The sequence below is a fragment of the Atta colombica genome, unplaced genomic scaffold (assembly GCF_001594045.1).
Source record: "Atta colombica isolate Treedump-2 unplaced genomic scaffold, Acol1.0 scaffold30, whole genome shotgun sequence".
NCBI lineage: Eukaryota > Metazoa > Arthropoda > Insecta > Hymenoptera > Formicidae > Atta > Atta colombica.
In genome coordinates, this window is record NW_017259404.1 from 443,412 (window position 1) to 456,533 (window position 13,122).

Below are 13,122 nucleotides of genomic sequence, written 5' to 3' on the forward strand. Positions count from 1 at the left end.
GTACAACTTTGCTTCCGCCGTTTTTTTTCCGAAATTCGAGGCTTTATTGTAAAAAACTGGTTATACATTTATGATTCAAAGTATTGTCCATCGCTGGCCTCTACTTTCTCCCATCTTTCGGGTAGCGTACGAATCCCGCGTCGAAAAAACTGGTCATCTTTTGAGGCTATCCACGAATGGTTCCAATTTTTTACTTCTTCATAAGACCGGAAGTGCTGGTCAGCCAGGCCGTGTGCTATGATTGATCGAAACACGTGATAGTCAGAGGGAGCAACGTCTGGAGATCCCATTTCGTTTCCAAGTATGTATCTTTACCACTTTCGCAACATGGGGTCGAGCATTGTCATGCTGCAAAATCACTTTATCGTGTCTCTCGTTGTATTGCGACCGTTTGTCTTTCAATGCTCGGCTCAAACGCATCAATTGCGTTCGATACCGATCGCCTGTGTGTTGTTTCAGTCGGTTTTAACAGTTCATAATACACTACGCCGAGCTGGTCCCACCAAATACAGAGCATGACCTTGGACATCAAAATCACCGTTCTTGAAGCGTTGAAACCACTCACGACACGTTCTTTCACTAATAACCAACCATAAGTATTTGAGAGCATTCGATGAGCCGCAGGTTTCTTCATATTGAAGCAAAAAATTAAAACTTCCCGTAAATGACGAGAATTTGGCTCGTAAACTGAGATTTTTAATCGAGAATAACTTTATGATGCAGACACAAATCGACTAATGTTTCTATGGGGTTATGTTGACAGATGCCCAAGTTTATTGTATGACATCTATGATCTATTTATTTCGACCACCATTTACCGCTAAAGGAAATTATTTTTTTGAAATGTTACATAAATATTTTACATATTCACTTTTTTAAGTTTTATTTTCGAAATGTTATTAAAATATGAACTAAACATTTTATGTAATATTTATGATAAATATAAATAAATATTTTTAGTAAATATTTCTAGTAAATATTTTAAACATATTTCTGAATTATTTGTTGGGAAAGTCAATGTTTTAAAGTGCAAACTAGCTATCTCAATGATATTTGCATTATGAAAATATAAAAATGATATAAAGGAAAATCCCTTACTATGAAAGCTTCTAATATAAGCTTCTAATATAAGATATCAGAATTTCGATATCTAAATTAATAGACATCAGTATTTGTGAAATTGGAAGCAAGCCGCTATTTCTTATTAGGAATCTATCTCATAATAGGAGATTTTATTTTATTATTGTTTATGGGACAGGAATATACACAAAAAAATAAATATGATAAAATATGGAAAAATAATATGCAATATAATATTGATAATATTTAGATATAGAAACACTATAAATAAAAATTTGCAAATAATTTACATTAGTAAATAATTATTATCATTTCTTCTTTGAATTATTGCTTTTATGTATTGTGTGTATCTACAGACATAATTGTGTTGAATGTGTGCGTGCATGCGAATGTGCGTGTGGATACGTAAAAATCTTTTTATTAAATCGTATTGGGTAAATATTGATGAAAGGTGACATATGTATCATGATATCTAATCTTCAAGTTTTAACGTCACTCATTGTTCGTTAAAAAGTTATTAAAAAAAAAAGTTCGAAAAAAATCACTTATTATCATTTATTACATAAAAAATCATTTATTACATAAAAATCATTTATTACATAAAAAAATTTTCTACTTTAATAAAATATATTTTAGAAGAGGCAACTACGCAATGTTGTATAAGATTTATTTGTATATCTAAAAATGAAAAATCGTGCGTCTCTAGACAAGGAGTCCTGTTGGAGGTCATGACCGCGACAACATATGTCACGGTTAAGGTTATTGGAGTCTCTTAATCGATCGACTTTTACCAATACGTAAACGATACATAATTCACGCGATTTCTATTTTTGCAATTAATGTAGTTTACAATTAATAATGTAATTAATTTCTCGTTTCCATGTATACTTCGCGATATTATAAAAAAAATTGAACGTAATTTTGAAATTATTTATCGACGAATTAAAGAAATATTCCACTTTTTTATTAATTTCTATCTGTTGTGTGTTTGTGACGCTGATCACCTTGTAAAAAAGGCTCGTCAAGGCGATGTGTATTAACGAAAACTCTTTTTGTTGTAATAATTTAAATTATTAAGTCAAATTAATTTGTTTGAAGCAGGCAATAAGCGATATTCGTAATCTGATAATTGCGTTCGGTAAGATGCGTGCACAGATAGTTCGCACTTGATATGACATCGAATGATTTCTCATAGTCATTCGAAAAAAAGTATATTGTGAGCAGTAACGAGATCGGTAAATCTTGCCGGAAATTCAGGCAATTCTTGCGCGGTGTCCTCGCATATATCGTTAAAGTTATGTGACAAAAGGCAGCGTTATTGCGCGAACAAGCTTTGCTTGGTTTACTTAATAATCAGAAGAGAAGAAGTGTTATGAATGAATAGATGATTCGTATTGATTGGGATCGGGAAGCGAACTGAACTGTCGCACGCGAAACGTGTGAGCGATCGTCAACTTTTCGAGTGTCACACAAGGGAGATCGGGTGCCATCTGAGACAGATAGATGATTAGAACAGGAGCGAGATGTTTTGAATGGAATGTCTGCAAAAGGCATGATTGGATAAGGACGACTCGGTCCCTATCTAATAACAACGAAAATGAGTTAATGCAGAATACAGAGATCGGAACGCAATACAATCGCAGCTTATGGTTCGCGATATGGATAACATCAAGTACATTTAATGGAAATTCCGCCCGCCGTAACGGAATTTAGATTCTTCGGTATTGATCGTGACAGGTAAAAAACAAAGTTTTACAATTGATCGGCTCTATTCGGAATGATCTGTTTTTACGGTTACCACGTGAGTTCATTCATCATTACCTGGATGACATACCAATCCGACTAAGTTCCCATTGGCTCGGTAGAACCAGAAGATTACGCACGAGAATAATTTGGCCGACTTTGGTCGTGCCATTTTGCGCGTCGTTGAAGGATATGCAAGTAATCATCGAACCAAGACCTCCAATAATCTTCTATTATTGAATCATTTGTCAACGCGAAAATGTTCATTTAAGTCAAGCACGCGTGGTTCGGTGGGAGCGATAAGAGAGGTTCCGAAAAAATGATCGGGAGTCAGAGCGTGATAATCGTTGAGATTATCGGAAATAGGAGCTATCGGGCGTGAATTAAGACACGCCTCGATCCGATAAAGAAGCGTAGATATCTCTTCAAAAGTTAGTGTGTGAAGGCCGATGCTTTAAATGATGCTTAACTTTTAATGCCGGCCTTCCACAGACCGCCGAAGTGCGGCGACACAGAGAGTAAGAAATGCTACACGATTCCGTCTGTAGCGAGTCGATTTCGGAAGTTAGGATCGCGAATTGCTTTCGCATGTGCATTGGACAATTCGCGATCGGAGCCATGAAACGTAGTTCCGTTATCGGAATACATGGATGTCGGTAGTCCTTGGTGAGAAACAAATCGTTGATACGCTGCGATAAAGGTAGGAAAGGTATAATTGCTGATGAGCTCTAAGTGTAACTTTGATCGTAAGGCATATGAATAAAGCGTTTTGAATAGAATATAAATCGCCTTTTCGATTTATGTCCTCGACCGGGAATCATTCGTACGGCAATCGGACTTGCGTAATCAACGCAGGTATGGACAAAGACGCGAGCGGTGCAGTTGATTCTCGCAGCCGGGAGATCACCCATGAGTTCAACGGACACGTCGGCGCGAGTCTGGAGAATCCAGAATTCATGTCGCAACGACGCGAGTGTTAATTAAGAACCAGCATGCAACGTTCGAAAATGATGATGGTGGATAATGAAAACTAATAGCGGGTGCGCGAGTAAGACGATAGGATTTCTCGTCGCTCCTGGGAGGCGAGTTGGACGGAGTCTTTCTCGAATATGAACAAATCCATTCTCGTCCATAAGGATTGAGAACAAAGAGCGGGTTGTTCTTTAGTACAAAGCGCTTATTAGAGCCGCGATCTCATTAGGAAACACGATTGACTGCATGATTTATCGGCAGTAAACACGTAACGGTATTGGCGCTACTGCATTAAGACAGTAGTTAAATTCTTCTGAGGGTCAATGAGCATATGATCGTTCAACGATGTCCCATTTGATGCGACATGAAGCGTTGAAGACCACTCGTAAGCGAATGGTTGCACTGCTATCACGTAAGACAGCGTGATGCGGAATATAATAAGTTTGCTCTGGTTTGACAATTTCTGTCGGTGGGTTTTAGTCATATGACCGAATATTTCGTACTCTGCGAGAAATTCGCGGTATTCGGAAGCGGTAATTGAGTCTCGAATTAAGCGTTGTCCCAAGCGAAAGTTCGAAACAGTAATAGAGCGATTCGCCTCTCGAGATAAATGATCCGTTTTTAAACAGTTAGTCAGACGATATAGCATTCTTCCGGTGTACGGGAATATGTGGCTCAAAAGTGCTCTTCGCACTGGTGGTTCTCAGAGCTTCGAAGAGCTTTCTGAGGCAGTTTCTCAATCTCCCAAGAGAACGAAGATCACGATCGAGAGATTCAAGAACAACTCCGTGATGCGTAAATGCAGAAATTGACTCAGTAGTCAAAAATTGAGACAGTAGTCGGAAACGAGACTATTGGTCCGAAAAGAATCCAGTCGAGTGTCGTATTTGGTGCGGTAGACTCATGTTCGGAACCTTTTCGAACCCCGTCGAGAATGCCGAAGAGATCGGCACCGATTATAATGTCGATCTGATCCGAACTCATGGGATCGGCAAGTTCAAGTCCGGCGACGTGAATTATACGCCGGACTTGAATTATACGCGGTATTTACTCGATTCGGTAAATATTTCGTTAATGATCAAAATATAAACGGTCATAGTGTAGGCAAGGTCCGTCGCGAGACGGAGTAATCGTAATGTGGGCAGCGTGACGCACGACGGACTGCACTTCGCTAATGCCGGTAATGAAAACAAAGCGATTAATTCTCAAAAGGTGTAGACGTTGAGCAAGCGATTCGGAGATAAACGTAGAGACGGATTCTTGATCCAGGAGCGCGCGAATAGTGACAAAACGTTTATATGAGGCGAATAAACGCGTGCGATCGCGAGCAAGATTTTGGAACTCGGCACAACAGTTTTTTCGATAACAAATGCGTAGCGACGGCTGTTCATTCTCATGAGTGCGGACGTCGAGGTGCTAAACGGAATTATCAAAATGTAGCAACGTGTCATGCCGTTTACTACACTGTCGATATGCGCGAGAATTTGTACAATTCTTCACAGCATGCTTCGTACTAAAACAATTCACATAGCATTTCTGATTTTTAATGAATTCAAAACGTTGGGATGGTGTTTACTCGAGGAATGTAGAACATTGATATAATAGATGATTCGCTTTGCACAAGAACGAAACGCTAGATGTATGTAAGGCGAGAATTTTCCTTTTGGAGGTTGTCTGTGAATTCTCCATTGCATTCGCGAGTGCGATCGTGTCAAACGCGCAAATGCGAGGTGCGAGAAATTGATCAAGTTCGCGATAACGCGGGTAATCTACAGTATATCACCGAGTTTAAGTTCCCAAGCTTTTCGCGATGACTTATCGAGTTTTTGTGCAATTAGAAAAACAAGCCAATCATTGTTTAATTGCGCAACTGAGATTGCTCAGAGCTTGTATCGCTTTATTGGTTTGATCGCGAAGCATGCGAAGATCGTTAGAGGTTTCCATCGTGAGCGACGATAAATTGAAAAGCGATTGTAAATATATCGTAATAAGGCGATGTTTATTATCGTACCGGGAAACGAGAATATTCCACGCGGTAGTGAAATTATCATTGGTTGTCGCGGGATGGTCAAGAGCGTTATTTGCTCCTCCTTTACACACGAACACAAATAATGCATGTGCTCGACATTCGTTAAACTCTGATCATCATGGATCATCGATTTAAATTTATCGCGAAAGCTTTCCCATTTGTCGAAACTCTTGTCGAAGATCGGCACGCATCCTCGGATGCGACAATGACCGGAACGAGTTATTAAGACCACTTACGTCATGTGCAGCGGAATGGAGTTCGCGAACTTCGTATAGTCAGCCATAGTCGGCAGCTTCGTGGAAATAGTCCTCACAAGTTAGGAAATAGATCTGGGTGAAGTACGCATGAGTTGTCTTCAGTTTCTCGTCCGCAGCTAGCATAATTTTACAATCCAGCTCCTGGCATTTGGCGAAGGTCTCTTTGAAGATTGCGAGGCGTTGTGGCACGTGTCATCTTGGCCTGTTCCTTCTTCTTCTTAAAATTTGTGAGTGTGCGAGATGTGGAGCCCATCTGCTGGAGAAGCTCATTGGTTCGTCGAAAGACGACATGATTTCCAAAGGCACGACTCGGAATATTTGAGATTCAAGCAAACAATAACTTTCCTTGGCGACAATCCGGTTCGAAGGACCCAAACATGTTGTATGTTTGCGAAGCTCGTCATCATGTCAGAAAGGCTCGCTCGCCAAGGCGGTGTGTAATTATAATCTCTTCATTGTACGAATTTAAATTTTATTGTTGTCGAATTGAAGATGTATTCAAAGCGAGCGGTAGGCGAAGCTTGTAGATCGATAACTGATGCATTCGATAAGATGCGTGCACACGTACTCCGCACTCGATATGACGTCGAATGGTTTCTCACAGTTCGAAAGAAAGTATTTTTGCAAGCTCGAGTTATTGCAAGCAGTAACTCGAGACCGGCCGGTCTCGCCGGAAACTCAGGCAATTCTCTTGTACTGCTGTCCTCGCGGTACGCGTACTAAGAACATTAGATGACAAAAATGCAGCGGTAATACGTGATAGAATCGGTGTGGTTCATACTTCGGCTTCAGGATAAGAAGCGTTACGAAAGAATAAATGATCGGTATTGATCGGGATCGGGAAGCGAATTGATTTCTCGCACGCGAAATGTGTGCGCGATCATCATCTTTTCGAGTGTCGCGCAAGTGTGCGTGCCATCTGAGAAAGATAGCGTGATTATGTACACGATTTTGATGCAGACCATTTTATATAATTTAATCAGCAATCAAAGTGAAAAGAGAATGTATACTAATTGAGTTGTTTGAGCTTCATGATAATTATCAATAACAATCAATCCCATATGAAAATCGGCTGCGGTCCTGCCCTTGTATTCTGTAACTCGTTATGCAGTTATGAGTTCAACAATTCCATAATGAGTTATAGAATTTCACTGTTGTCTCTGTTCTGTAACTTGTTATACAGTCGTTGACTGCATTACGAGTATTATGAACACATAACGACTGCATAACAAGTTATAGAATACAGGGCTTATAGAGTACTAGTCTCCTTAAATTTAACAGTAATATTATTTTATATATTAATATTTATGTTAGTAGTCATCTTTCCTCAAGTATTACAAAAAAAGGTTAAATATCATATGAAATTTATTATGAAATCTTTTTTATCGTCTTGCAATATATATCTATATAAAGCGGTTCCTGTGATATTCTTTTTTTTGTGTGTGTGTGTGTGTGTGTGTGTGTGTGTGTGTGTGTTTAATATATCTAAATTTTTACAATAAATTAAAAAATAGAAGGTAAAAAAATTAGCCGAAATCAAATATTATTTGCAGTATATTGTAATCTTTTACGTTACAAAAATAAATGTTATGATAACATATATATGTCAATATATAAAATTAAATGTATATATTGAGTTGTCCGGAAAGTTCGTGCCGACTAATCTATATAATTTAATAAATGTATACTAAAATTTAAATTTTCAATTTTCTTTCAACATCGGCACGAACTTTCCGGACAACCCAATATATAAAAATATTTTGATAATAAAAATAAAAAATAATAATAAAATTAACATTACGTTTTATGTTTACATTGATAAATTATTATTATAAGAACAATTATACTTATCTTTACTTTACAAAGAGCATTACAGTGTGCATAACTTCAATATATGAAATATTTTATCAAAGTTATCAGCTTCAATTCAAGTCAATATGTGCCGTTAGAAGCCATATAAATAAAAAGCATCCATTGAACATTTGTACTTAGTATAAAGACTTAGTATAAAGACATAATGTTGCAAAAATATAATTATTTTGTAATAATACATAAATAAAAATTCCGCGAAAAGGAATGTAATTTAATTTAGATTATCTGTGATTATCTCATTCAATACATGCTAGTTAAATAGAATATACATACATTATACGATATATTATATTTAAATTATAATTATAATTTTTTTTTTCTAATAATACATAATAATTCAACATAATAATTCTAATAATTCAAATAATACATATCACAAGTTAGCATTTATTTTATCCTTTTCAAGTGTCAATTGCTTTTTTATTTATTAGCAATAGTGCTACACACTTTATTAATGTCTCAACTATCATAATAAAACATAAGACATAAACTGAGATATTGGGTTGTCCGGAAAGTTCGTGCCGTAAAAGATTTAAACCTTAAATTTAAACCTTCTGCGTTTCAATTTTTCTTCAAAATCGGCACGAACTTTCCGGACAACCAATATATATACAATTCTTTCGAAATGTAATGTTATAAGAATTGTCTTATGGCTTTTACAGGAGATAGTAAAGATTTCATGAAAAAAGCCAATATCATGCTTAGATGAAATTAAATCCCAAAAGGATAAAGCATTTGGTGAATTAATTCATAATTAATATATGGGATTCTAATTGTGGATAATTGTCATCACTTCATTTAATCGAAATTAGATATTATATAATCGAAATAAAATAAAATTATCCATAATGTAATCTTTATGATCAATCATAATTATTAAATTAATTTGATATCCTTCTGGATAAAAATATGAATTTTTCATTCAAGAGTGATCCAACTAGTGGCCTTACTCTACATATCCATAAATAAAAATTCCGCGAAAAGAAAGGCAATCTAATCTAGATTATCTATATCCATTCTGTTGTTCAATACTAGTTAAATGACATATAAATATCGCTCAGTTTATCCCTCAGTATACATACTTTACAATATAGTTAGTCCACAAAGTTCTTAAAAGGATAAAAATTAATTCTGAAAATCTTATAAAAAATATTAAAACGTGTCTTGTGCAGTAAAAATTAATTCAGTTCAAATACTAGCCGACGACTCGGAAACTATGACAGAGACGCTAGAAAGAGCGCTGACATCATTAATGATCTTTAGCTCATTCTTCAGTTTAAGCATGTTCGAATATCCTCGTGGACAACCTAGAGCATATTTCTCTTGCCTATACGCATTGGCCAAATGGAGCGCACTTGTGTACTTCTATTACTATCCAGTATACATCGAGCACAGGCGAATTTATAAGCGACATATGTTTTCCGTTGATTTTCATTATATTAATTCTCAATGGCTTTTATCGTTTTGAGGTAAAAATTTTAAATGTATTTCCGGTCCGTATATAATAATATTTAATCTTTTAATATTACTTATCTTTTGTTTAATAGTATTTTTGATTGAGAGCATTAAAGGAGTCTTAAATTTACAATTATAGGCAAATACAAAATTATAAAAAGTTTTTATAAAAGTTTTTTGATACCATCAACCTACTTTTAGTCAAAGCTATACAGTCTATTCTATTCGGCCCTCTCACTAATTTGTTCCTTACAAATCGCACACAGCAAACCTCATATATAATTTTTTTCTTTTTTTCCTTTCGTTTTCTGTGGAATATCTAAGAGTTTTTATTCTCGATCCTTTACTTTTTTATATTTTTGTCTCTGATTTGACTATAATGTTTCTCTGTTCTTCGAGCTTTTTATGTATGCAGATGACTTAATTCTTCTCAAATCCTTTTTGCCTATTCGATGCTTTATCAACCTGCTTTAAACAAACATCTAAAATTATTGTCAAATGGTATATTAATAATTCATAAATCTGCATAAATCTTTCTAAATCATCTTGCTAATTGTCGGTTTCACAATATTATTATTCCGTTTATTTATTGGGAGTACAAATAAGTTTCCGCCGTTTGCAAAAGACGGCGCCACTAATAAATTACAATTAAAATTGTTTGATGTAAAACGACATATCGTAAAATTGGACATCCGGCAACAACATAACCTTAAAATATTAGCGATTTTGTATCAGCATCATATATATATTTTTTTTTGTACGAAAATATCGAGTTTTGAGCCGAATAAGCGTCATTTGCGGGAACTTTTGATTTACTTCTTTAATTTGAAGAAATCTGCAGCTGAGGCTCATAGATTGCTTGTAGAAGCATGTGGTTCCTTAAATGAGAGAAGTTGTCGTGAGTGGTTTCAAAAGTTTAAGAACGGTGAATTTGACGTCGAAGACAAAGAACGTAGCGGAAGTGTATGAAGACGCGGAATTGGAAGCATTATTGGATGAAGATTCATGCCAAACGCAAAAAGAATTTACATTAGGAATGACTCAACAAATAATTTCGTATCGTTTGAAATCATTGGAAATGATTCAAAAGCAAAGAAATTAGGTTCCATATGAACTGAAGAAATGTTGAACGTCGATTTTTCACATGTGAAATGCTGCTTGCTAGGCTTAAACGAAAGGGTTTTTTGCATCGTATAGTCACTGGTGATGAAAAATGGATCCACTACGATAACCCAAAGAAGAGGAAATCATGGACCCCCTGGCCATGCTTCAACATCGACAGCCAAGCCGAATATTCATGGAAAAAACTCATGTTGTGTATTTGGTGGGATCAGCTTGGTGTCGTGTATTATGAGTTGTTCAAACCGAACGAGACCATTACTGGGGCTCTCTACTGAATACAATTGATGAAATTGAGCCGAGCACTCAAGAAAAAACGCGCCCACTACTACTCCAGGCATGACAAAATTATTTTCCTGCATGATAATGCTCGACCACATGTTGCGGCGCCGGTCAAAGCTACTTAGAAACACTCAAATGGGAAGTTCTACCCCACCCTTCGTATTCTCCAGACATTGCTCCTTCCGACTACCACTTGTTCCGATCGATGACGCATGTCATCGTCTGTCTGAGCAGCATTTCACATCATATGAAGATAAATTGTATGGATGAAGTGTTCTTTTGACGCGGTATCCACATGCTACCAGAAAGATGGGAAAAAGTTGTGGATAACGATGGCCATTATTTTGAATAAAATATTTATATACCGTTCTTTCACAATAAATGCTTAATTTTTGATAAAAACGGCAGAAACTTATTTGTACTCCCAATAATTACCGAAAGACTCAAAGAAATTTGCACGAACAGGAATCGCTCGGAATCATTAGTGATCCATGCTTGTAAAATAAGAGCATGATGGAAAAGAAAACATGATGAGCTCAATTTCCAAGCATCTCTCTCTAAATCTTCGCCGTCTCTTCCCTGGCAAAAAAATTTCTATGCCAAAGTACGCTAAAAATTTCTAGTTACGCTATTTCTATTTCTAGTTACGCTCTATTTCTAGTTACGCTAAAGCTATTCTTAAATACGCGGTATGGAAGTAGTTTGGCGAGAATTCTTATTCCAAATCTATTCTTAAGCCAATTCATGCCTGGTATGTAAATATACCAGGTATGTAATATGAAACCGGAATTTTTAAATAGAAAATACACGTTTATTGCATGAAAATGATAAAAAATATTTTATTCGAAGTATTGCCCATCGGTAGCTATACATTTTTTCCACCTGTTTGACAATTTGTGTATGCCATGCCAAAAAAATTGTTGCTCTTTTGAGCCAAACCAGTCTAGCCATTTTCGTACATCTTCTAATCTCATCTAAGAAGTAAAGCTCTGCTGAGCAAGTTCGTGTCCCATCGATGCAAATAAGTAGTAATCGGACAGAGCCAAGTCTGGTGAGTAAGCTGCATGCGAAAGTATTTCCCAACCAAATGCCTCAATCGTTTCCTTGACCAGTTTTGCTATGTGTGATGGTGCATTATCATGAAGCAAAATCACTTTGTGTTGCCTTACTCCGGTCGTTTTTCACGCAAGGCTTGATTCAAATTGATCATTTGTTGTCGGTAGCGTTCAGTATTAACGGTTTCGTCAGATTTTAGTAGCTCATAATAGATCATACCTTTCTGATCCCACCAAATACAGAGCATTGTCTTTCGTCCATAGCGATTTGGCCTTGCAGTCGATATCGATGGTTCGCCTGGAGTTACCCATGATCTTTTACGCTTAGGATTCTCAAAATATATCCACTTTTCATCGCCAGTCACAATTCGATGGAGAAATGACTTTCTTTTGTATCTGGCGAGCAGCATTTCGCAAGTGGTTTTTTGGTTTTCCTGCTATCTTTCATTCAGTTCATGTGGAACCCATTTTCCCATCTTCTGGATCTTTCCCATTGGATTTCAAACATATGACGGCTTTTCGTGTCACATTCAACTGATCCGCGAGTTGTTGTTGAGTTTGAGCGTCATCCAACAATGTTTGCAATTCGCTGTCTTCAAACTTTTTCAGTGGTTTTTCACGTTCTTCATTTCTCACGTCAAAATCACCACTTTTGAATTTTTTAAATCACTCAAAGCACTGTGATTTACCAAGAGCATGCTCACCGTAAGCTTCGACAAGCTTCGATTCTGCAGCAGTTTTCTTCAAATGGTAACAGAAAATCAATGCTGTCCGCAAATCGTAGTTTCCAGGCACAAAATTCGACATGTTCAACGCTATTACAAACTGTACTGTTGTATGAAACTTGTATTGTTGTGAGTTGAAAATCTTCGTCAAATGTCAGAACAAGGAAATGGCGTCAATGGTACCGTCTGACGGCAACTATATTGACAGCTATGGCCATCTATTGGTAAATTCCGGTTTCATATGTACATATCTGGTACACCAGACAACCCCAAACAATTTATGCCAAAGTACGACAAGTAAATACGCCTAATTATGCTCGAAAGTACGCTTAATTACACGCTAAAACCTACACGTAAGTATGCGAATGAACCATGAAAATAGTTTGATGTAGAATTCTACTCCTATGCCAAAGATTTAAAGCCTTCCTACGCGAAACTATATGTTAAGTATAGTTTCGAATACATTTACACTGTATTGTTTAAAGTTACATGATGTTATCTTAAACTCATTCATTTGGCATGAATTCAAAATA